General features: G+C 33.7%; 1 long non-coding RNA gene and 1 pseudogene across 1 annotated transcript; one reads left to right on the forward strand and one right to left on the reverse strand.

The window, feature by feature from the left end:
* Positions 1-3166: 3166 nt before the first annotated feature.
* On the forward strand, positions 3167-6169 carry LOC122143578. The gene is made up of 3 exons (XR_006159233.1): positions 3167-3578; positions 3689-3820; positions 4906-6169. It is a non-coding gene; the product is annotated as an uncharacterized LOC122143578 (long non-coding RNA).
* A 239-nt stretch (positions 6170-6408) lies between these two features.
* Positions 6409-22544, reverse strand: LOC122143577 (annotated as a pseudogene).
* Between the last annotated feature and the right edge of the window lie 1294 nt (positions 22545-23838).

The raw sequence follows: 23838 nt of genomic DNA on the forward strand, positions 1-23838 counted from the left end.
AAACGTGGTTGACAACAGTATTTATCTTGGCAATTCCATTTTGTTACGAAAGTGTATTTGTATATAAATAATGTAACCACACTTCAATAAGAATAAAAATATTTACGATTGTTCCTAGATAGAAATTTGAAAACTTAGACACGAGACTGACTGCAGATACAAATCCACATAAGCTCTGTAATAATTTATTGTTGGCTACATTTTCGTCCATCAGAACTTTACCAGCGTTCCCCTAACTGCCTGCGTGCCACTGAAGATCGTTAGTTTGTGTTATTAGTATGTCACAACAGCCGATGGCGCTGTTAAAATGTTGTTGAATCACTGACCAATCAGCGTTGCACGGCAGAAAACGCTGCGTGTGGTGTTTATTCTGTTCGTTTAGGACTATAGCAAATATGAAAATAAAGCGTTTTTACTACTGATGCACCGCTTCGGAGTGCATAATTTATTAGAAAATTTACAATAATTACAAATTTATTCAGAAGAAAAATGCGTAAACAAAGCAAAAAATACTAGCAATTTATCTTAAATTAACATAAGTTTAACTAAAACATATAACTTATTTGTGTTTGGGTTTTTGTCATGAAAAGTACGCCGTGTTTGTCAAATTGAATTTACCTGTCATGTTTAGGTGGACAAAACAGTTCAGAACGCCCTATTACTGTGCTGTGTGTATTGATGCGATCCTCCTAACAAACGAATTAAAATGGTGTGATCGCTTTAACATTATGATCCTAAATATCGAAAAACCGAGCCTTTGACACTTTCGAATGACATATATTATTTTTTGCTATATTTTTCGTTCAAACTTAATCAGAGACTTTGATTGTAAAAAGCATGCAGTAAATGTAAACAAACAAACTTCGAAACCAGCGATGTCTCGAGCAAAGTTAATGGATTAAACAGCGCTGCTGACTCTGAGATGGAAGTAACAGTCATCTGAACGATCAAACAGGAAGAACTCACCTATCAGACGCAACATCCGAAGAGATCAGTACTAACGGAGATTATAAAAGTGGAGATCGACACACCAGCAGTAGATTTTACACAAGAAATTACGTATTAATATTATTAGTGGTGAGTAAGCCCAAAAACTTATAGATTCTGGGTCCCTCCTGGGATTCAGTATAGGATAAAATTCAGTCCCCCCCATACTTTTTAAACGTGGTAGTTTACCAAATTAAGTATTAAAGTATTAAAAGCTTTTCAGAATAAATTTGGCCAGCAGGTATAATGACTAAAAATAATTATTGCATTTTAAAAAAGCTCTTTAAAATGTTCAGGTCTCTTTAATAATGGTACAGAAAATGGTAAGTAGTAGGCCTATCATCACTTTGTATTTATATTTTTTGAGGTGTATTGTAGTCAGGGAGGTCAAGCTTAAACAACGCAATACCCTGTCATGTAAAATTAAGATGGAACATTATTATTTAAATCCATAAGTATATACAATGTACTTATTTTAATAGTGCTGCCATAATAATGTCTACTCTCATTATGAGGAGCAGTGGTTGTTTTGATAAAAAAAACAAAACAAATAACAACAACCACCATGTCTCAGATATTTACATTTCATATTGTTTCGGGGTTGTAAAACAAACCATTGTGACAGGGCTTCAGTTATTTACTAAATTTATTGATAGTGTAATTGTAATTGTAATTTTAGTTAATCTATATTGTATAGTATTATATATATATATAATATATATATATATATATATATTACTGTATGTATATATATATATATACTGTATGTATATACATATATATATACTGTAGGTATATATAACTATATTAGCTATATATATATATATACTGTATGTATATATATATATAGATATATATATATATATATGATATATATAATATATATAGAATTATATATATAGTCATGGTTTCGAGTAAATATATATACTTATGAAAAAATATATATATACTTATCAGTCATAATTTTGTTATAAATACAATGTAATTCTTTCCACTTAAACTTGATAGGCATACTACATCAGAAAATTGCACCCACATTTGCAGCAAAAGAGACAATATCTGGGTATGCAGATATTTTGACCCAGAAAGAAGAGCACAACACCAAGAAACGAAACAAAACTGTAAAATTAAAATTGAAAGGAGTGTTATTCCTTCAAATGTGTTAACCTTCAGCCCTGTCACCACCTGTCTCATTAATATTTTTGGGAAAACAAAAATGGGAAGACAATTTAAGATGAAAATATTTCCTGACATCTGACATGTTAAGGACTAACATGATAAAATTGTGGTTTTGGTTCAACGCCTGAAAAAAAAAAAAAGAATATATATCATAACAAGCCCAAAACAAAGAGAGAGAGAGAAATGAGACCATAAACAACACAATTATAATATTTTTAACTTCAGTCAACATAAAATGTGACATATGTTATATATAAATTGTTATGAGGGATGCATGAGACAAATGAGCAGTTGGTAGTGATGTTTTGTTTTATAAAAGGAAAATCCTTTTAAACCAATCCCATTTGTGTCTTGATGTTGGTGTTGAGAATAAAAGGTGCCTAAATAAAAAAAAAAAAAAATAAAAAATATTTAATGCCTGAGGTGGGAAAAAAACTATTTGTTGGAGGTTTGATGTGTCTAATTCAAGTGGGGTATTCAGAATTTTTAATATGTTAATAAAAAAATAAAAATCCAAGTTAAAATTTTGCCAAATACCAGGAATTACCCTTCTTCTATTTTCATATTCTTTGCTGATCACTCTAGTGAAACAGTTTTAAATTAGTAAACATTTTAATATTAGTGTGATATCATAATGTCATATAGTTTCAATAGTTTAATTGATCTATAGGTCGAATTAATATTTTATTCTTTATATTAAGCCTTGTGCTAAGGGTATTTGTTTATGTATATATGAGGTTGGATCAGAGTTTAATGGTGTATTATAACAGGAATGTCAAATAAATAAATGTCAAATAAATGTCAAAGGTAAATTAATTTTAGACTCAGCGAGAAAAAGTCTCTTCAGATGCTCTAATCCTGAAAGAGGCAAAGGAGGAATGTATATTAGATATGAATAGTGCTATACAGTAGAACTTATTAGTGTAAACAACTGATTTTTTTTTCGATGGTACAAAACAAAAACAATATAATATATCCAGGGGTTTTAATGTGTACCACACCCCGAAAACTAAATATTTCTCCATATCATTAAAAAGCATTCAATCGTTTGTTTAATCATATGTTCTCTATATGTATTTGTTGCTGCGACAGATGAAGGAAGCAAAGACAGTATCAGTGAAGGAAGGAGAAACTGTCACTCTACGCACTGGTCTTATTGAAATAAAGGGATATGATCACATACTGTGGAAATTTGAAGACAATCTCATGGGGTGAATTCAATATAAAGCGACAAACCAGCTCTCATTGTAATAACAATGCTGATGTGAGATTCAAAGGCAGACTGCAGTTAAGTGAAAAACTGGATCTCTCATCATCAGTAACTCCAAAACCACAGACTCTGGAGTTTATCATCTAAACATGAGCAGTAGCTTCGCACTTCTTACAGAGGACCATCACTGTTACTGTTAGTGGTGAGTAGAGTTTTTCAAAGCAGTAATAGTTTTTCAGTATCAATATCTCTTTTTTTAATTATTTATATATGACTAAGTTCAACACAAATTTGCATTACATACACTCCCAGATCCAGGTCATTACACAAGTAATGAAGGCACTGAAGTGGGGGGTTGGAATCTTGGTGCTGGTGGTTGTTGTTCTTGTAATAGTTTCTGATCTACTGCTGTTGCAAGAAATCTAAACCTGGGACAACAAAATAGTAAGTATTACCTACAGCTTAAGAGCTGAAAACTATGAGTTTTTTTTTTTTTTTTTTTTTTTTTTTTTTTTACTGTGCATTTAAACAGAGTAAACAAATTATAGTCATTTTTTTTACATTTTACTTTTATGTATTCATAAGTGACTAGGTCTTTGTTTTTAATGAAGTCTGATTACTGGGATAGATTAATAGATTAGGGTCGGATACTGAATTACCAAGAGCTTTATCTGAGAAATCTCAAACTTAAAACAGCAACTATGATGTGTTTGATCTCAGCAGCATTGCAACTTGGTTATATCTGTGTGTTATATTGTGTTGTACCGTCATCAGGTTTGTCAAACTCTGTTACAAATAAACACCATCAATACAGACATATTAAAATAACACAGAACATAAAACAGCACTGATCTTAAACGGAAGAATAGTATATGCACACTGAAAATATTTTATTGTACAGTGTGCCATTTTGAACATACCCTGAGAAAGGGTGAAGTTCAAGAACTACAGCTTAAAGGAAGCTTGAAAGTCTAATAACAGTTTATTTAAATAGAGAAGAAAAAAATTCTTAGGTGTTTTATGTTTAGCCATTGTTTTAGATATCTGCCTGTGTAAATGCATTTTCAGCTTTTACATTATATTTATATCTGTTTGGTTCTAACAGCACTGGAATTGTCTAAACCATAGGGTCCAATTTGTAAGATACATATTAGTTAACTTTTTTTTGTGCATGGCTCTTTCTGTGACTGATTAGGGTGTAGAATGTGTAATGTGTGTGTCACAATGTAAATAAAGAGTTCTGCTTCCAAAAAATGGGTATGAATCATATAGGTCTTATAGGTCCATTCATCTCTTTAATACTTTGATCAGACTACGAGGAATGATAAATACTGAAGCTTGACTTAAACACAGCTAATTAAAATGTTTTTCTTGTTCCACTAATCAGCCAAATGGAGACTGAACAAGTAAAGACTGATGTCACATGATGACTATTGTGTCGATAGTCTCTTATTTTGCAAAAAGTTTCTGTGATTTCCATCTTTGTTTTTGTGTAGATTTTAAATCGGTTTCTTTCTTTTTTCTTACAGATGTCATTCGAAATCTTGAGAATGAAACAGTCATACCTTTGCATAATAAGGAATAGCGTTAACTGTGTTTACAATCAGTTCCGTGCGCTGTTGAGCTGTGCAATTGAGTTGAATTTGTAATAAAATAAGAAAAAAATGGTTTAATTTTAGTTTGCAGCTGATGTGTTTTGCATTGCACAGTTTTATGTATTTTTTTAATGTGAGTTTTAAAACATTTGGTCCAGTGTAATGTGATTTTCTGCACTCCCTATAATATATGATATTGTTACTCTCTGTAAAATATAGGTTCTTTTGTTTGTTTTGTTTGTTTTTGTTTTTTTTACACTTTTGCAGGAAAATCCATTTGTATTCTTTAAATATTTTCTTTTGCATACATTATTTTGTATGTTGTACTGTATTAAACCATACATTAGGCTATCTGTTGTTTATTATTGGTATATTTCTTGATTTACAATGGGAGTCTGCTAAATGTATATTTTGCTAATTTAACATGATTGTTTTTATTTAGTGCATTTTTTTTTCTTATAAATTATATTATCATTTAAAAGAAAAAAATAACATGAATTTAAGAATATCCATAAGGCATGAATGTAAAATTTAAATGTGGGCTGCATTCAGAGCTACTGTATCTGTGGTATTTCACATTTAGTCCTCTTTGACTCAGACCCTTTTAAATTAACTGAAAAAAAAGAACAGAATATAAGAATCTGTGTGGAGTTGAAACAGACAGGACAGGCTTAATAAGACCCCTATACTGTAATATCTGATAGATGACTCATATCTGAGAAGTGACTCATCTTGTCCTCTCACACCTTTAACTTTGTTTGGTACCCTGTAAAGGCCAAAAATAAGCGCATTTCCAAATCTGAAATCCAGGTGAAACTTTCAGACATGCATGTTATATAAATGAAATGCATGGGAAATCAAGGCACATTCAGGCTACCTGTCAGCAAGGTTTCTTTGTATTAGAGGTGATCATATTGTTTAAAGGTTTTATTTGGAGCATTTGCAATAATAAGAAAATTAATGCAAACCACTCTCAGACCCCTGAAAAAAAAAAAAAAAAACTGTTTTTCGAAAAACACACTGATATATTGTAACGTTATTTTATCTTGATGCCTGCCCTCTAGTGGACTAATCGTTGACTACGGCCGGATTCTTTGATCAGTTAGGAAAATTTAGTAATTGTTCCAACCACTCTATTTGAATATGCATGTGCCTGAATGCATGTACTTAAAATGCATAATAAAATTGCTTTAATAATCTAATTGACTTTTGGAATTTTTGTATTTTTGTGGTATGGGGAAATCCATCATTTTTGGTTTTCCTCAGAAATCTTAATGAATATCATCCATTTATTTAGTTACTATTTCTAATGAGAACTATTTTGTATAGTTTATCTAAAGTAAATACCCAAATGCCAAAGCTAAACTCCATAAATCTTGACCCTAGTAAACCAGCAGGACCTGATGGCCAAATCTCTATCCTAAATGGTCCTTTTTTTTTTTTTTGGGAAACCTTTTGTATACTTTTTCTTTCACTCAACTTTTGACTGGCTGAAATTTTTGTATATTTATATGAACTCTTTATATTTAACTTTTTATAACAGTTATTTTCACCAGTCAACCTGATTTATAAGCATTTATCAGAGCTACATTTAAAACACCAAGCGTTTACACTTTTTTACACTTCTTAGGGCTTATTTTATTCTTTGGAGTCATTGAACTTATATGGGACACATGGAGAATGCTGAACGTTTCATTTGTTAAACTGGCTGATAATAGGAGTGACTGATTTCCTACTTCACCTACTTTTCCTAGGCCTGCAGGCCTATCTTTGCAACCTTATAACTCATAAGTTGTAAGTCTTCGTAAGTTAGTTGTAAGTTATTGTAAGTCTTATGTTGGCAACAAAAAAGTACAGAAATTAGAGCGGAGACTGCAATATTTCATTTTCTTAGCCTCATGGACATCAAATTTTGCATCATGCATCATTATCATTAGGAATACAGTAGAAGAATTCTGTCACGACAGAATTTTATATAAACATAAAAGTACTCAGAAGAGTAAACAAAAGACAGTTTAACATTTTTAATAACTGATTGATCGTTGTCTTAAGTTGAGTTTGTTCTCTTCTCTCCTGTTCTGGATTTGATGTCATAAACCAGAACAACAATGGCAGCCACAGCAGCCACACGCCCACCATCAAAGCAGAGATGACCAATCGGATCACAGCTTCAGCAGTGCCACAATAGTGGACAGAGTCTGAGGAAAGAAAAGAATCCAGATCAGATCAGATCAGATCAGATCAGGTCAGTAAAAACAGCTTTGGCTGAAAAAAACTTCACATACCTGAACCTAACCAGAGTTCAGTGTTGGTGAGATGTGTGGTCTGGTTTCTGATGGGATTGTTGATCACACAGCTGTATGTGTTTTTATCCTGATGCTCCACCTCCAGAGGTAGAGAGAGACTGATGCTGAGATCAGATGCTCTAGTGGTGGAGAATAAACTGTTTCCTTTGTACCAGGAGAGAGTCACATCTCTCATATTCACCACTGAACACAGGAAGATCCTCGAAGATCTTTCAGATGATGAAGAAGATTGTAAAAGTGTCAATGAAGATTACTGGAATGGGCAGAGGAGCTGGAAAAACATAACAATATTTATAAAGTGCATCCTGAATCATCATTTTGACAATGATGTAGCCTATTCTCCTCATGTAATAGGTTCCGTAATAAATCTACTCACCATACACAGTAACTCTGTAACTCTTGGGTATCTCTGCATTTTTCCAATCTTCATACTTAGACGATACACTCTCAGTGTGTTCAGTTGTGGTGTTCCTAATGGTGAGAGAGCCTGAGTGATCCAGCTGCAGTCGGCCTCTGAATCTCCAAACTTTATCATCGATATGTACCGTTCACATCCATCACTCCCTTGATTCCGGCAAATTCGCTCCTCTCCAAACCCTCCACCTCTATCTTGTCATATCCCTGTTTATCATCAGTCTTTAGAGTGACAGAATCTCCCTCCATCACTGATACATTTGTGTCCTCCGCAACAAACACACCTGGAGAACATGGAAAAAAACGTTGTAACACTTCACAATAACCTTCAGTTTGCTGACTTGTCATGAACAACAATTTACATCTGGGTTAATGTTAGGCTAAATATGCAATATTTCATGGTTAAATTACGATTTTAAAAGTATATAAATGCTAATTTATACAACTTTTTACGTTTATGATATCTAATTCCACACTGTAGCGTTAACAATATTGTAAATCATTTGACTTAATCGTTATTACGCCTTTGATTTTAGTGACGTCATTAAAATACACGTATACTTACCAACAAGATGAGAAAAAACACAAACAAAACAAAATAAACGCATGGGTCATTTTCTTTAGCCTTTTGAATAAATCTCTTAGTATGCATCCGTTTTCGACAGGGATATTTCATTAATACGATCGGTAATAAGGTTTAGAGTTTAAACAGAAGGACCTCCAGACAGCGCGCTTTCCGTCAACGTGCACGCGATTGTGTACGAGACGCGCTTATTTTAAACAACAGCTCGGCTGGTTTTCGTACTGTATCAGTTTCACATCCTGGTTAACTATTGCTATTTTCTTAAAATATTGTGCTAAATTATTCTGTGTCTCTCATCATTGTCTCTTTACCTAACAGTCTTACTTTCTTAGGCTTCATTTTTTGTGGTAGCCAACTGTGTTAGGCTGAATGTTGCAGCAGTTGTTTGTTTCAATCAGTCATTGTCTCAAAGGAAAATAATGTCTTTGCCCATTCACCCATCATCATTCAACCACACACATGCAATAGTAAACACATTGTTAGCTGCAAGAGACGTTTTGTCCACTCAGCAGTAACCACATTCATGTGGCTCATTCTGCCACTAAACTGGCCTGAGTTAAACTCAGACAGCAGCAGGATTCAGTTTGACTCAGAAACCGAGCTGCTAGAGTCTCAAAAGCATACGGTGGAAACAAGATGCTTCTTGCATGGGATTTTTTGTGTATTTGTTTACTGTCTTTTATTTCACATTAAAGAAGTCAGTCATGTTAGCAGGTAAAGAATCCTTTCTTCCATAGTAAATCTACCAGCTTATTCAAAAAAAAAAAAAAAAAAAAACCTTAACAGGCAATTTTTATTTATTTATTTTTTTTGTGGTATGGTCTTTTTCGGTTCTTCATTTCGCTTCTCATTTATCACTCCTTTTACTTAGAAATCCAATGATCTGAGGAAATCATTAAGATAAGGAAAGTCATTTTTCTGATCTAACTGCAATGTCTGCAAAACGTCTTGGTTCTTGTGGTTTATCTTCAGTATCTTCTGTTCACTGTGGTATTAACAAAAACCTCTCCTTCATTTCCAAACTTCTCAAAAGAAGCCGAATAGAGAACTCTGACGAACTGACTTGACCACAAACATTAATTCTTTGTTTCTAGGCTTGTGTTGCTTTTTTACTTCTCATATCATACTGACGGCACTTTATGTTTTTTGTTGAGTTCCAGTACACCACATCCTGTAGAGAGTATCTGCAAACTGACCCTTAATATTCTGCACACAAGATTTTAATGTTCAGATTGTGTATTCATTCATTGTTAGTAACCTACATAATTTTAACATTTTGGCGTGACATTTTACAAGAAAACTTGATATTTTTTATGTTATTATTTTGTGATTCACTGATGTTGACATTAATGGGCTTGTCTAAACACACACACTTGCGGTCCTTGCACTTGACCACTTGTCTACTTGCATGACGTATTTCCTGTATTTGGCCCAAGTGTTCAAGTGGGGCTGAAGACCACAAGTGTGTGTTCTTTTCACTATCTGATGGGACACATTACAGTGTTGTAAAAATGCAAGTGATTACAGAGCTTTTATTTTGATTTTCAATACTTTGCATTTTAAAATAAACTTCTAAATGTCTGTTCAGATAAAACACTTGTGGTGCTTCAAAATGAAGTGATAAGAGTTGCAAATGGCCAAATTAACCAATCATCTTTGCACCAATAGAAGTGGAACACTTTATGTTTTGCTGCCAAATTCTAAGTAATATATAATTATTAATAATTGTTAACGTACACTGCAAAGCTTTCCGTGAACGAAAATTCTTGATTTATTTCCATAACATGATGCATGATGGGATACACTTAGCCTTGAATACCACTAGAATATGCCTTTTTATTTATTTATTTTGCTTCACCAGAGCAGAGAGGACCAGTCAGAACACCGGACAAAACAGATCCCAGTGGTCTGAGGCATAAAAACATGAATCAATAACAGCATCCACACCTAATAAAATGCTACCAATAAGCCTAGAAACATTTTAATTGTCAAAATTATTATAAAAATATATGTACATTTTGAATAGTAGGCTATTTTATTTTAAAAACAATAAATAATAATAACAATAATAATAAAATGCTACCAATAAGCCTAGATGTCATAGTTCAAAATCTCCCGTAGGTCTATTTTACCATTACAGGCAGTAACTGAGAGCTAATAAGGGCGTATTGAGAAATGGCAGTTTTAGAGCAAACAGGTTTCATCCTGTAACCATGTGATGGCGCACTTGATCTGTGTTTTGTGCTGTGTTTCAGTCATCTCCTTCATGGCTGCTGGCTTAAGCCGGGACAACACGACACATTCAGTAAGTGACCAATGCTCACTGGTTTTGGGGGGCATTAAGGGAATTTTTTATAACCTAGTGCACTAAAGCAGTTTTAAATTTACGACTCTCTGGAGAAGTAGCCTACACTGATTGAGAAAAGCCATCTGTGCTTTAGGCAGGCTATAATTACAAGCTGCAATGGAACACAACAATAGCCTACTTAATAAAAAATGTTTATTTATTTACTTATTCATTGTTCATACACACACAGATACAGCTCCACCGCTACGGTCTGAATCTATAGTGTGCAAACAAATAGCGTCATCATAAAGTCCGAATCTCCCATCAAGTGATTCTAATGATTCAGTTCACTTTTAGTGAATCAAAACATACCGCGTGACCATCGTAGTCCGACTCCAGAACGAATGAATTCATGAGTCGGTTCTTTTCTAATGAATCATATGCAATATACAGCTCACTGTGGGACTAAGTGTAGATACTGACAGGTTGTTCAAATAGCAAAAGGAAGACAATCTTTAAATATAAAAAACGTTTTTTTTCAAACGATACAAAATGCAATAAAATTGTAGAAAATATAAGATATATATAAAGGGGATCAAAATCCAATAAAATGTAGACTATGACTGACCTACCAGTATGCAGATGGATATGGAAATGTTCAGGAAGGGCAAAAAAAAAAAAAAAAAAAAAAAAAAAAAAAAAAAAAAAAAAACACCCTTTATATTAGAAAATACATTATTTTCATATTGTCAAATTATTTTACATGTATTGACATTTAGCAGACTTTTATTAATTATATTTAACAGTATATTGCATATATTTTTAAGAAAACTGGCATACAGAGAAAAGGGTGTTACTCAGCGATCTGCTTTAAGAGAAAAAAAACTGCACAATTTTTATCAGCAGGAACTATGTATGACAAAGCCTTACCTACAAGATCTTACAGTAGGCTACTGCGAAAAAAAGAACTGTGAAAAAAAAAAAATGACTGTTTGAAAATGAGGACATGTAGTTGATGTGTACAGGCAAATTGGTATTACAGTAGCTTATAGTAATTTTTTTTTAAATATAGCATCAAGACAAATGGTGAACTTTAAACTGATTTCCACACAGAGGGTTTTGACCTTTAGAGTTCTAGACATGGTCAAGATTTTTTCTGATGTTTTTGACCTTTGCAAGATGTTTAGATTTTTTTTTTTAAGAACAGTCTTTACCATCAAAGAGAAAACCAAAGAAATCCTCTCATACCACAACATTCACCGCTTTAAAAACACACTTGAAAACTGATTTTTCACACATGCATGCATTCAAGAGAGACAGCCAGGCTGTAAATTTCTCTGTAAATTAAACTAAATGTTCTTCACATTTTCACATATTAAAAATTTCTTACATCAGCCTAATATGGTTAACTGGTCAAGAGCTGAACATAATTTTAAAGGGATACTCCACCCCAAAATGAAAATTTTGTCATTAATCACTTACCCCCATGTCGTTCCAAACCCATAAAAGCTTAAATTAGCTACTCAAATGAGTAGCTAATTTGGAAGAGCTTTAGGAACTAACATCAAGCATCTATTTCAATAGAACACAAAGATACCATGCTGGAATTAGACTCTCCATCCTCCAATCCAGAGCTCCCTCAATGGAAACTGTGCAGAGGTGGAAACTCTTCACCTCATGTGTGCAGAGAGCTTGACCCTGCTAACTGCCCAGTGAAGAGAACATTTCATCAAAAAGAAATAATTAACTGATGGATCTAGAGTGTTGAATAACAATCCGTCTTTCATGATCACATTTCCAAACAGAGACCTGCACTCCCGCGGGAGTACCGCGGGACCCAGCGCAACCGAGTGCGGCGCGGGACAATATTTGAATGCGGATGCGGGCGGCAAGATATTATTGTGGGTGGGTTGCTGGAAAATAAAATTATTTGCAGGACTCCCGCAAAGTGGAAATATCTAACAAAATTAAATAACTAGAAACAAATAAACCTTTATTTATAATAAAATAAAAACGATTTACAGGCACATGGTCAGAAGCTAACTCTCGCGTGGTTCATAGGTGCGGAACAGCCAAGCCTACCACAGAGGCAAAATGTCTGCACCGCATGACTCAGGTGAATCACTTAGTGCTACAGATATTAGTAAGTTATTAAAGAAAGGAACATGCAAAACTACAAAACCAAACAAAGGAAAATCTGATATTTGGAAATGTTGTACAGTAGTATGCGACAGCGATGGAAAGCACCTTCCTTTTGCGGGCTGTGACAAATGCAGCAAAATACTCACATACAGCAGTCTTGCTTTGAACATGAAATAAATCCAGGTTTATTATTATTATATAATTTATTAGGCTATACTATAGCCTAATTATTATAGGTATATATATTTTTTTATTTACATTTCTTACTTTTTTTTTCTTGCTGTATTTCTATGTTCTAAGTTCCTTGTTCATGTTCATCCATTTAATTAAACGCAAATAAAAGAAACATTTGTTTATTTTCCGTTTCTTTTTTTAATTTACATTCAACAGGGGAGCAAGTGAAAAAATAACAGAGTAGCAGGCAGAATATGCAATGTATTTAAAAACTACAATACTTATAAGTTTACCCGTGGGATTTTGCGGGCGGGAGCATGACGAAACTTGATTGTTGAATATAAACAGGGATATAACAATATAGAGTGGAGGTTTGAAGAGGAGCGAATCACTGGAATCAAGCGAGTGAGCGGTACATATTATGATGAGGTTTGGAGATTCAGAGGCCCACTGCAGCTGGATCACACCGGCTCTCTCACCATTAAAACACCACAAACTGAACACACTGGAGTTTATCATCTACAGTAAGTATGAAGATGATGAAGATTGAAAATGCAGAGATACCCAAGAGTTACAGAGTTACTGTGTATGGTGAGTAGATTATTATGTAACCTATTACATGGAGAATAGGCTACATCATTGTCAAAATGATGATTCAGGATGCACTTTTATAAAGCATTTTTGTGTTTTCCAGCTCCTCTGCCCATTCCAGTAATCTAAATTGACACGTTACAATCTTCTTCATCATCTGAAAGATCTTTGAGGATCTTCCTGTGTTCAGTGGTGAATATGAGTGCTGTGACTCTCTCCTGGTACAAAGGAAACAGTTTATTGTCCAGCATCAATGTGTCTGATCTCAGCATCAGTCTCTTTCACACATCTCACCACCACACTGAACTCTACTGGTTAGGTTCAGACATGTGATTTTAAAGTTTTTTCAGCATAGCTGTTTTTACTGACCTGATCTGATCTGGATTTCTTTCCTCAGACTCTGTCCACTATTGTGGCACTGCTGAAGGTGTGATCCGATTGGTCGTCTCTGCTCTGATGGGCGTGGCTTCCGTGGCTGCCATTGTTGTTCTGGTTTATGACAACAAATCCAGAACAGGAGAGAAGAGAACAAACATCAACTTAATATCTTAATTAATTGTCGTATTTATTTATTTAAATTAATGCAATCACTGACAATATTGGTAGAACTGTATATATGTATGTATGAACAATGAATAAGTAAATAAATTAATATTTTCTTAAGTAGGGAATTGTTGTGTTTCATAGTAGCCTGCCTGATGCACAGATGGCGTTTCTCAATCAGTGTAGGCTACTTCTCCAGAGAGTCGTAAATTTAAAACTGCTTTAGTGCACTAGGTTATAAAAATTCCCCTAATGCCCCCCAAAACCAGTGAGCATCGGTCACTTACCGAATGTGTCGTGTTGTCCCGGCTCAAGCCAGCAGCCATGAAGGAGATGACTGAAACACAGCACAAAACACAGATCAAGTGCGCCATCACATGGTTACAGGATGAAACCTGTGTGCTCTATTACTGCCATTTCTCAATATACGCCCTTATTAGCTCTCAGTTACTGCCTATAATGGTAAAATAGACCTATGGCAGATTTTTGAACTATGACATGTAGGCCTATAGGAAGCTTTATTATTATTATTATTATTTATTATTATATTATTATAGTATTATTTTAAAAATAAAGTATTCAAAATGTACATATATGTTTTATAATCATTTTGACTATTAGAATGTTCCTCTGAAAGCTTTCCTCCCTCATCACTGTTTTAAACAATGAGGTGTGGGTGCTGTTATTGATTAATGTTTTTATGTCTCAGACCACTGGGATCTGTTTTGTCTGGTGTTCTGATTGGTCCTCTCTGCTCTGGTGAACGTGTATATATGTTAGGCCTGTCCAAAAAAACAATGCCAGATTGCAATGACCTTGACCACTCTGGTATTCAAGGCTAAGTGTATCCCATCATGCATCATGTTTGGAAATAAAAGTCAAGACTTTTGGCTGAGAAACCAGGCTCACCGGGGGGGCCAGTTCTCTCTGACCAGTTTCCAACGGCTGCAGCAAAGGTTGTGCAGAAGAATCCTTGTGGTCTTGTCAGTGTACGGTCTGTACAGGGGATCTGTCTCTGGGGGCTCTAGTCCTGGTCTCCCGCTGTCTTTCAAGTGTATCCCATTGTGCATCATGTAAATTATTAATCACAAGAGATTACGGAACCTTTTCAGATTATTACTTAGAATTTGGTTGCAAACGAAAAGTGTTGCACTTTTATTGGTGCAAAGAAAAGTGTTTATTTTGTACATTTGCAACTGTTTTTTTATCACTTTTCGCAATTTTAAAACACTACAAGTGTGATGAAAAAGTTCTGCACACACTTGTGGTCTTCACCAGGGGCGTAGCCATCATTTCAGAAGTGAAACACTTGCATTTTTACGACACTATAATGTGTCCCATCAGATAGTGAAAACACCACACACACTTGTGGTCTTCACCCCCACTTGAACACTTGGGCCAAATAAAAAAAATACAACATCAAAGAACACAAGTGTTCAATTTTAAACAACCCAATTAATTTCAACAACACAAAAACACAAAATAAAAAAACAAAAAATAACAAAATAACAACACAAAAAATAACAAATTTCACATGTAAAATGTCATGCCAAAATGTTAAAATTATGTAGGTTACTAACAGGTAATGAATACACAATCTGAACATTAAAATCTCTCCCTGAATTCACATTAACATGTGTTGAGGAACATTAAGGGTCAATTTGCAGATACTCTCTACAGGATGTGGTGTACTGGAACTCAACAAAAAACATAAAGTGCAGTCAGTATGATATGAGAAGTGAAATAAATACAAACCCAGACACAAAGAATTAATGTATGTAGTCAAGTTAGTTCTTCAGTGTTATACAGGTGCTGGTCATATAATTAGAATATCATCAAAAAGTTGATTTATTTCACTAATTCCATTCTAAAAGTGAAACTTGTATATTATATTAATTCATTACACACAGACTGATATATTTCAAATGTTTATTTCTTTTAATTTTGATGATTATAACTGACAACTAAGGAAAATCCCAAATTCAGTATCTCAGAAAATTAGAATATTACTTAAGACCAATACAAAGAAAGGATTTTTAGAAATCTTGGCCAACTGAAAAGTATAAACATGAAAAGTATGAACATGTACAGCACTCAATACTTAGTTGGGGCTCCTTTTGCCTGAATTACTCCAGCAATGCGGCGTAGCCCAGGTTGCTCTGAAAGTGGCCTTCAGATCTTCTATATAATAAATTAATAATAAAATATTTTCTATAATTAATGCATTGTTGGGTCTGGCATATCGCATCTTTCTCTTCACAATACCCCATAGATTTTCTGTGGGATTAAGGTCAGGCGAGTTTGCTGGCCAATTAAGAACAGGGATACCATGGTCCTTAAACCAGGTACTGGTAGCTTTGGCACTGTGTGCAGGTGCCAAGTCCTGTTGGAAAATGAAATCTGCATCTCCATAAAGTTGGTCAGCAGCAGGAAGCATGGAGTGCTCTAAAACCTCCTGGTATATGGCTGCGTTGACCTTGGACCTCAGAAAACACAATGGACCAACACCAGCAGATGACATGGCACCCCAAACCATCACTGACTGTGGAAACTTTACACTGGACCTCAAGCAGCGTGGATTGTGTGCCTCTCCTCTCTTCCTCCAGACTCTGGGACCCTGATTTCCAAAGGAAATGCAAAATTTACTTTCATCAGAGAACATAGCTTTGGACCACTCAGCAGCAGTCCAGTCCTTTTTGTCTTTAGCCCAGGCGAGACACTTCTGATGCTCTCTGTTGTTCAAGAGTGGCTTGACACAAGGAACGCGACAGTTGAAACCCATGTCTTGCATACGTCTGTGTGTAGTGGTTCTTGAAGCACTGACTCCAGCTGCAGTCCACTCTTTGTGAATCACCTCACATTTTTGACATTGGTTTTGTTTTCACAATCCTCTCCAGGGTGTGGTTATCCCTATTGCTTGTACATTTTTTTTCTGCCACATCTTTTCCTTCCCTTCACCTCTCTATTAATGTGCTTGGACACAGAGCTCTGTGAACAGCCAGCTTCTTTTGCAATGACCTTTTGTGTCTTGCCCTCCTTGTGCAAGGTGTCAATGGTCGTCTTTTGAACAACTGTCAAGTCAGCAGTCTTCCCCCATGATTGTGTAGCCTACAGAACTAGACTGAGAGACCATCTAAAGGACTTTGCTGGTGTTTTGAGTTAATTAGCTGATTAGAGTGTGGCACCAGGTGTCTTCAATATTGAACGTTTTCACAATATTCTAATTTTCTGAGATCCTGAATTTGGGATTTTCCTTAGTTGTCAGTTATAATCATCAAAATTAAAAGAAAATAAACATTTGAAATATATCAATCTGTGTGTAATGAATGAATATAATATACAAGTTTCACTTTTTGAATGGAATTAGTGAAATAAATCTAAAACTTTTAGATGATATTCTAATTATATGACCATCACCTGTTTATTTAGCTTCTTTTATGTGAAGTTTGGAAATGAAGGAAAGGTTTTTTGTTAATGCCACACTGAACAGAAGATAGTGAAGATAAACCACAAGAACCAAGACGATCTGCAGACATTGCAGTTAGATCAGAAAAAAAAGATAACATTCAATGACTATCCTTATCTTAATGATACCCTCAGATCATTGGATTTCTAAGTAAAAAAAAGTGAGAAATGAGAAGCAAAATGAAGAACCGAAAAAAGACCATACCACCCCAAAAAAATAGCCTGTTAAGGTTTTTTTTTTTTTTTTCAAAACATAACACAACAATAAACATGGTAGGTTTAAAAGACAGTAAACAAATACACAAATGACTGACTTCTTTAATGTGAAATAAAAGACAGTAAACAAATACACAACACACAGAAAACATCTCATGCAAGAAGCATCTTGTTTCCACTGTATGCTTAGACTCTAGGTTAATGTTAAGGCTAAATATGCAATAGGCCTATTTCAAAGCTAAATCACATTTTTATTTTTTTAATAAATATTAATGCTAATTTATACAACTTTTAACTTTTATGATACGTAATTCCTTATTGTAACTATAGCAATATTGTAAATCATTTGACTTAATTGTTATTACGCTTTGATTTCAGTGACGTCATTAAAAAAAGCCAAATAATTATAAAAACCAGATAAGAAAAAAAAAACAAAAAAAAAAAGTGGTTAATTTTCTTTAGCCGTTTGAAATAAATTGACAATTAGTATGCATCCGTTTTCGACAGGAATATTTCATTAATATGATTGGTAATAAGGTTTAGAGTTAAACAGAAGGACCTCCAGACAGCGCGCTTCCGTCACCGTGCACGCGATTGTGTACGAGAACGCGCTTATTTTAACAACAGGCTCGGCTGGGTTCTGTATCAGTTTCACATCCACATCAATGCTAATTCTAATTATAATGATATAAATCAAAATTATTCTCTCACTAAAAAAATTATGTCTTTACCTAACAGTCTTACTTTCTTAGGCTTCATTTTTTGTGGTAGCCAACTGTGTTAGGCTGAATGTTGCAGCAGTTGTTTGTTTCAATCAGTCATTGTCTCAAAGGAAAATAATGTCTTTGCCCATTCACCCATCATTCAACCACACACATGCAATAGTAAACATTGTTAGCTGCAAGAGACGTCTGTCCACTCAACAGTAACCACATTCATGTGGCTCATTCTGCCACTAAACTGGCCTGAGTTAAACTCAGACAGCAGCAGGATTCAGTTTGACCAATAAAACTATATTCCTGACCCTTACCAAAAAGTAGTATACTTCAAGTTTATTTTATTAAGTATACTTAAGTATAGTTCAAGTATATTTAGACTTTTTGTAAGTATAAGTCAAGTATACTTAAATGTCATTTTAAGTATATTTCTGAGAAGTACATAAAGCCCATTTCTGAGAAGTACATAAAAAGTAAACTAAAAGCATACTTTCCTATTTTTAGTTTAAAAGAAGTATACTGTTGCTACACAGTTGCTAAAGTGTTCTGAGTAGTTGTTACCTCTGCTTCTTGCATGGGAAACAATATGCATCTTTCAACAGACTTTTATTTCACATTAATAAAAGTCATTCATTTCACAATAAAAAGATTTTGAGGAGAAGACACTCACTTCAACACACAAAAAGGCATTTCTTCCATAGTAAATCTACAAGCTTATTCAAAAAAACAAACTCAACAGGCTATTTTTTTGTGTGGTATGGTATTTTTCGGTTCTTCATTTTGCTTCTCATTTCTCACTTTTTTTTTACTTAGAAATCCCATAATCTGAGGAAATCATTAAGATAAGGATAGTCATAGAATGTTATTTTTTTCTGATCTAACTGCAATGTCTGCAGATCGTCTTGGTTCTTGTGGTTTATCTTCAGTATCTTCTGTTCACTGTGCATTAAACAAAAACCTTTCCTTCATTTCCAAACTTCACAAAAGAAGCTGAATAGAGAACTCTGAAGAACTGACTTGACCACATACATTATTTTTTTTTTGTGTCTGGGTTTGTATTTATTTCACTTCTCATATCATACTGACTGCACTTTATCTTTTTTGTTGATTCCAGTACACCACATACATTTTGGCATGACATTTTACAAAACTTGATTTTTTTTATGTTATTATTTTAATGTTCAGATTGTGTATTCATTACCTGTTAGTAACCTACATAATTTTAACATTTTGGCATGACATTTTACAAAACTTGATTTTTTTTATGTTATTATTTTGTGACTCACTGATGTTGACATTAATGGGCTTGTCTAAACATTCATACTTGTGGTCCTTGCACTTGACCACTTGTCTACTTACATGACGTATTTCCAGAGAAAAAGGGTGTTACTCAGCGATTTGCTTTAAAAATAAAAAACTGGACCATTTTTATCAGCAGGAACAATGTATGATATAGCCTACCTTACAAGATCTTACAGTAGACTACTGTGGGAAAAAAAAAAAATTAAAGGCAAAGGCAAAAGGATTATTTGAAAATGAGGACATGTAGTGTATGTGTACAGGCAAATTGGTATTAGCTTATAGTATTTATTTTTTATTTTTTATTTTTAAATATAGCATCAAGACAAATGGTGAACTTTAAACTGATTTCCACACAGAGGGTTTGACCTTTACTCCCAAAATAAAGGAGCAGTTCTAGACATTATCTTTTTGGTCAAGATGTTTTCTGATTCTTATGATGTTTGACTTTTTTTACCTTAAGTGAACCTCGTCAAAAACCACACAACACAAATAAAAGCATAAAGGCATAGTTACCATGACCAGAACAAAATTCAAAAAGAAATGTATCACAAAAAAAATATTTAACATCTTGTGACGACACATGCGTACACCACATCATCCTCCTCTTCCTGAAAGAAATATAAATACAAAAGATACAAAATGTTTTAGTATAATAGCAAGATGTTTTAGATGTTTTTTAAGACAGTGTTTACCATCAAAGAAAACCAAAGAAATCCTCTCAGACCACAACACTCACTGCTTTAAAAACACTTGAAAACTGAGTTTTCACACATGCATGCATTCAAGAGAGACAGACAGGCTGTAAATTCCACTGTAAATTCTCCTAAAGTAATTAAACTAAATATTCTTCAAATTTTCACATATTAAAAATTTCTATCTTTGGCTACCCTGATGAAAAAAATCTTACATCAGCCTAATGTGGTTAACTGGTTAAGAGCTGAACATAATCTTAACATGAAACACACAGGAATTAACTGACCATCAGAAAAACTTATGAAATTAAAACTCATGCTTATTATTATTATTATTTATTTATTTATTTCCAGCAGGGTGTAGGTCATTAGTTTAACATTAGTTTACCATGAGTCAAATGAATAACTAATAATAACTAATAAATCTTCTTGCAGTTTTATTGGTTATCCTTGTCTATGTTTTTAATTCTGTTTGTGTAGACAGTAAGGCAGATCGCTTGTGTTTGGAACAAAGGTCATCGTTTTTTTTCTGCTGTTCACCTTTTTGTTTACATCAGGTTGCAGCCATATATAAAAACATCATGAAATAGGGAAAAATATGCATTTTAAAATATTATTATATAACCTCTGTCTCAATTATACAATGTGTGTTTTGTTTGTACAGTTTAAACTAATATGAACTGACTTACAGCTTTTTGTTTATATCGTTTGTAGAATGTTGGATCAGCATAGGTGATTTCTTCATCACGGGTTTTGGACTGTTTCAATAACAATGAAAGAAAAGTTAAAAATCAACAGAGATCCATAAACACCATCAGAAAACAGCAGTAGGTAATACTTGCCGCCTTGGTCTGTTTTTTTGTGTTTCCCGCAGATCCAGAAGATCCCAAATCCAGCTAAAATCAACAGAGATCCAGAAGCAGCAGCAGAATTCAACACTATTAGAGATACTGAAGGAGTTTGTGGGTTCAATTCTAGAAAGATAAAGAGAGACAATTAGTCAGTCGACTTTAATCTCAGACTCAGATTCTCGCAGCTTGTACACTGACCATCTGAAGTTAGTCCGTCCATGTTTGTTAAAAGGTGCTTTGGCTTTGTCTGGAATGGAATTTTTTTAAATAGAGCAAAAAAACAGATAAAACAACAGGCCTTGTTATTTCATAACACGACTCAGTATCAATTCTGTGTTTACGGAATTGATGTGTACAAGCAATAAAACACACGCAGTTGTACAATGATCTGAATATCAGTGTCATTACCTGCAGCACTCACACTTTCAGATGATGAAGGACTTTGTGGAGTGATGGTAGAAATGGGCTTATTACCTGCATAATATTACAGAATCACAGAAATGTGAATAAATCACACATAAAAACACATCACTCTCAGTTGCCAGGTTACTTAAGCACTATAGCTTTATTTCATGAAGGATTTGCTTATTTTATATCTGCATTAAACTCTCCCTGACACAGCCTAAGGGCACAGTGATCAGACATGCACTGGAACTTTATTTAATAATAAACTATTTCAGTTCTATAGGATTGAAGGTCAGTGTTTCATAATTTCGATTATTTTGCGATGTGGATTGAAGGTCAGTGTTTCATAATTTCGATTATTTTGCTTGATGAATAGGCTGTAAATGTTAAAATATGAAAAAATAAATAAACAAATGAAATATATCTGGAAGATTTTAAATAAATTATCTTGAAATATCATTATGGGTTATGAGAATAATTTAGTACTGTTTAAAATTTGAATATGACGATGATTGAAGCAATCACACTAACACTCAGTATATTACACACCATCAACAGTAACACTGAATCTCCTGACTGAGTCCTCATTCTAAATAATGATGCATAGTTTATAAAGTCCAGAGTCTGTGGTTCTGGTGTTTGTGATGGTCAGAGATCCATTTCTGTACATCTTCAGTCTGTTTGTGAATCTGGCATCATAATATTTAGTGATGTTCATGAGCACTCTAGCAATGCGAACTTCTCCAAACCTCCACTCGATCTCTTTATCACTCTGAATGTCTGTAAGTTCAGGGTCTAGAGTGACAGATTCTCCCTCCATCACTGACACTGACTTCACTGCATCTGGATCACCAAGCACACCTGATGAACAAAAACAACCATTTACTCAAACATAGAGGAAGGCTCTTGGCTTACAGACATACAGCATTTTCTGTTGTTTAACAATTAAACCATTGTTTAACTTTCTGTTTTTTATTAATTTAATTATAGATTTATTTACAGCTATCGCTTACTAGGTTTCAAAAGTCAATCAAACATTGGCATATGAGTCTTCTTTGTGGAATATAAAAAGAAATTATGTACAGTACAGCAGCATTTGTTTTGGTGAAATTAATAGATTTAGTGGCAAATTAATGGAGAAAATTATCCAATAAATAAGAATAGATGACATCAAAACAAACCAAATCTAAACAAATAAAAATAATTTCTATGCAAAGGTCCAAAACAGCCAGACATAGGAAATGTTTCTTCCATCACGGCATCTACCTCGTAAATGTTCTTTTTCCCACTCTGCAATAATATGTGCAATACCCAACTATCTTTACTTATATTTGTTATCATATGCTATTTATTTAACATCATCATCATACATCTACTGTATTTACATTCCCTTGCATAATTTGTATATAGCATATATGTATATACTTATACTGTCTATTGTCTTTTTGTCTATCGTGTATTGTTTTTTGTTGTTGTTGTTTGGTATATTTGTTTTTAATTACTTATTTTTATTTTGTTTTCTGTCTCTTGTCACTTGTCATTATGTCTATGTACTGGAAGCTTCTGTCACCAAGATAAATTCCTTTAAAATAAATAAATAAATAAAAACCTCTTTCTGATTCTGATATTATAAAAACAAACCAAATGAAATTGTATGTATGCATAATTTCCATGTTAATATAACCACTGCTATACACTTGTTGAACCATGAAGGGAACTAAATCTGTTAAATCTGCCATAAACATAAAAGCCATTGCATTATGCAAACCATTTTCAGTCAAACAGCCCTCTTAATAAGCTTAAATGAACACACTTTAGTCTAAATTAAGGTGTGGCATTAAACAAATTAAATATCTCTTAGAAACCTCTTTATCTAAACTTAGTTTAACAGGAGACATAGAGATGTGTCGTTAAGTATAGATGTTGTATGATTGGGTGTGTACGTTACTTGTCCAGTTAAAACCATTTACAGTTTTAATAAAACACACCCACAATTCTTGTTTGAATGAAATTTACCAGACCAATTATATGTTGTTAATAATAATAATAATAATAATAAAAAAAACATTTTGTCAGAATACACAATTTATTAATCTCACACATCTCTTAACATCATCACAACCTCCTCTTACAAAAAAAACACATGTTAAAGGGGTCATATGATGCAATTTCAATTTTTC

This window comes from Cyprinus carpio, unplaced genomic scaffold, assembly GCF_018340385.1.
Source record: "Cyprinus carpio isolate SPL01 unplaced genomic scaffold, ASM1834038v1 S000006455, whole genome shotgun sequence".
NCBI classification, from domain to species: Eukaryota; Metazoa; Chordata; class Actinopteri; order Cypriniformes; family Cyprinidae; genus Cyprinus; species Cyprinus carpio.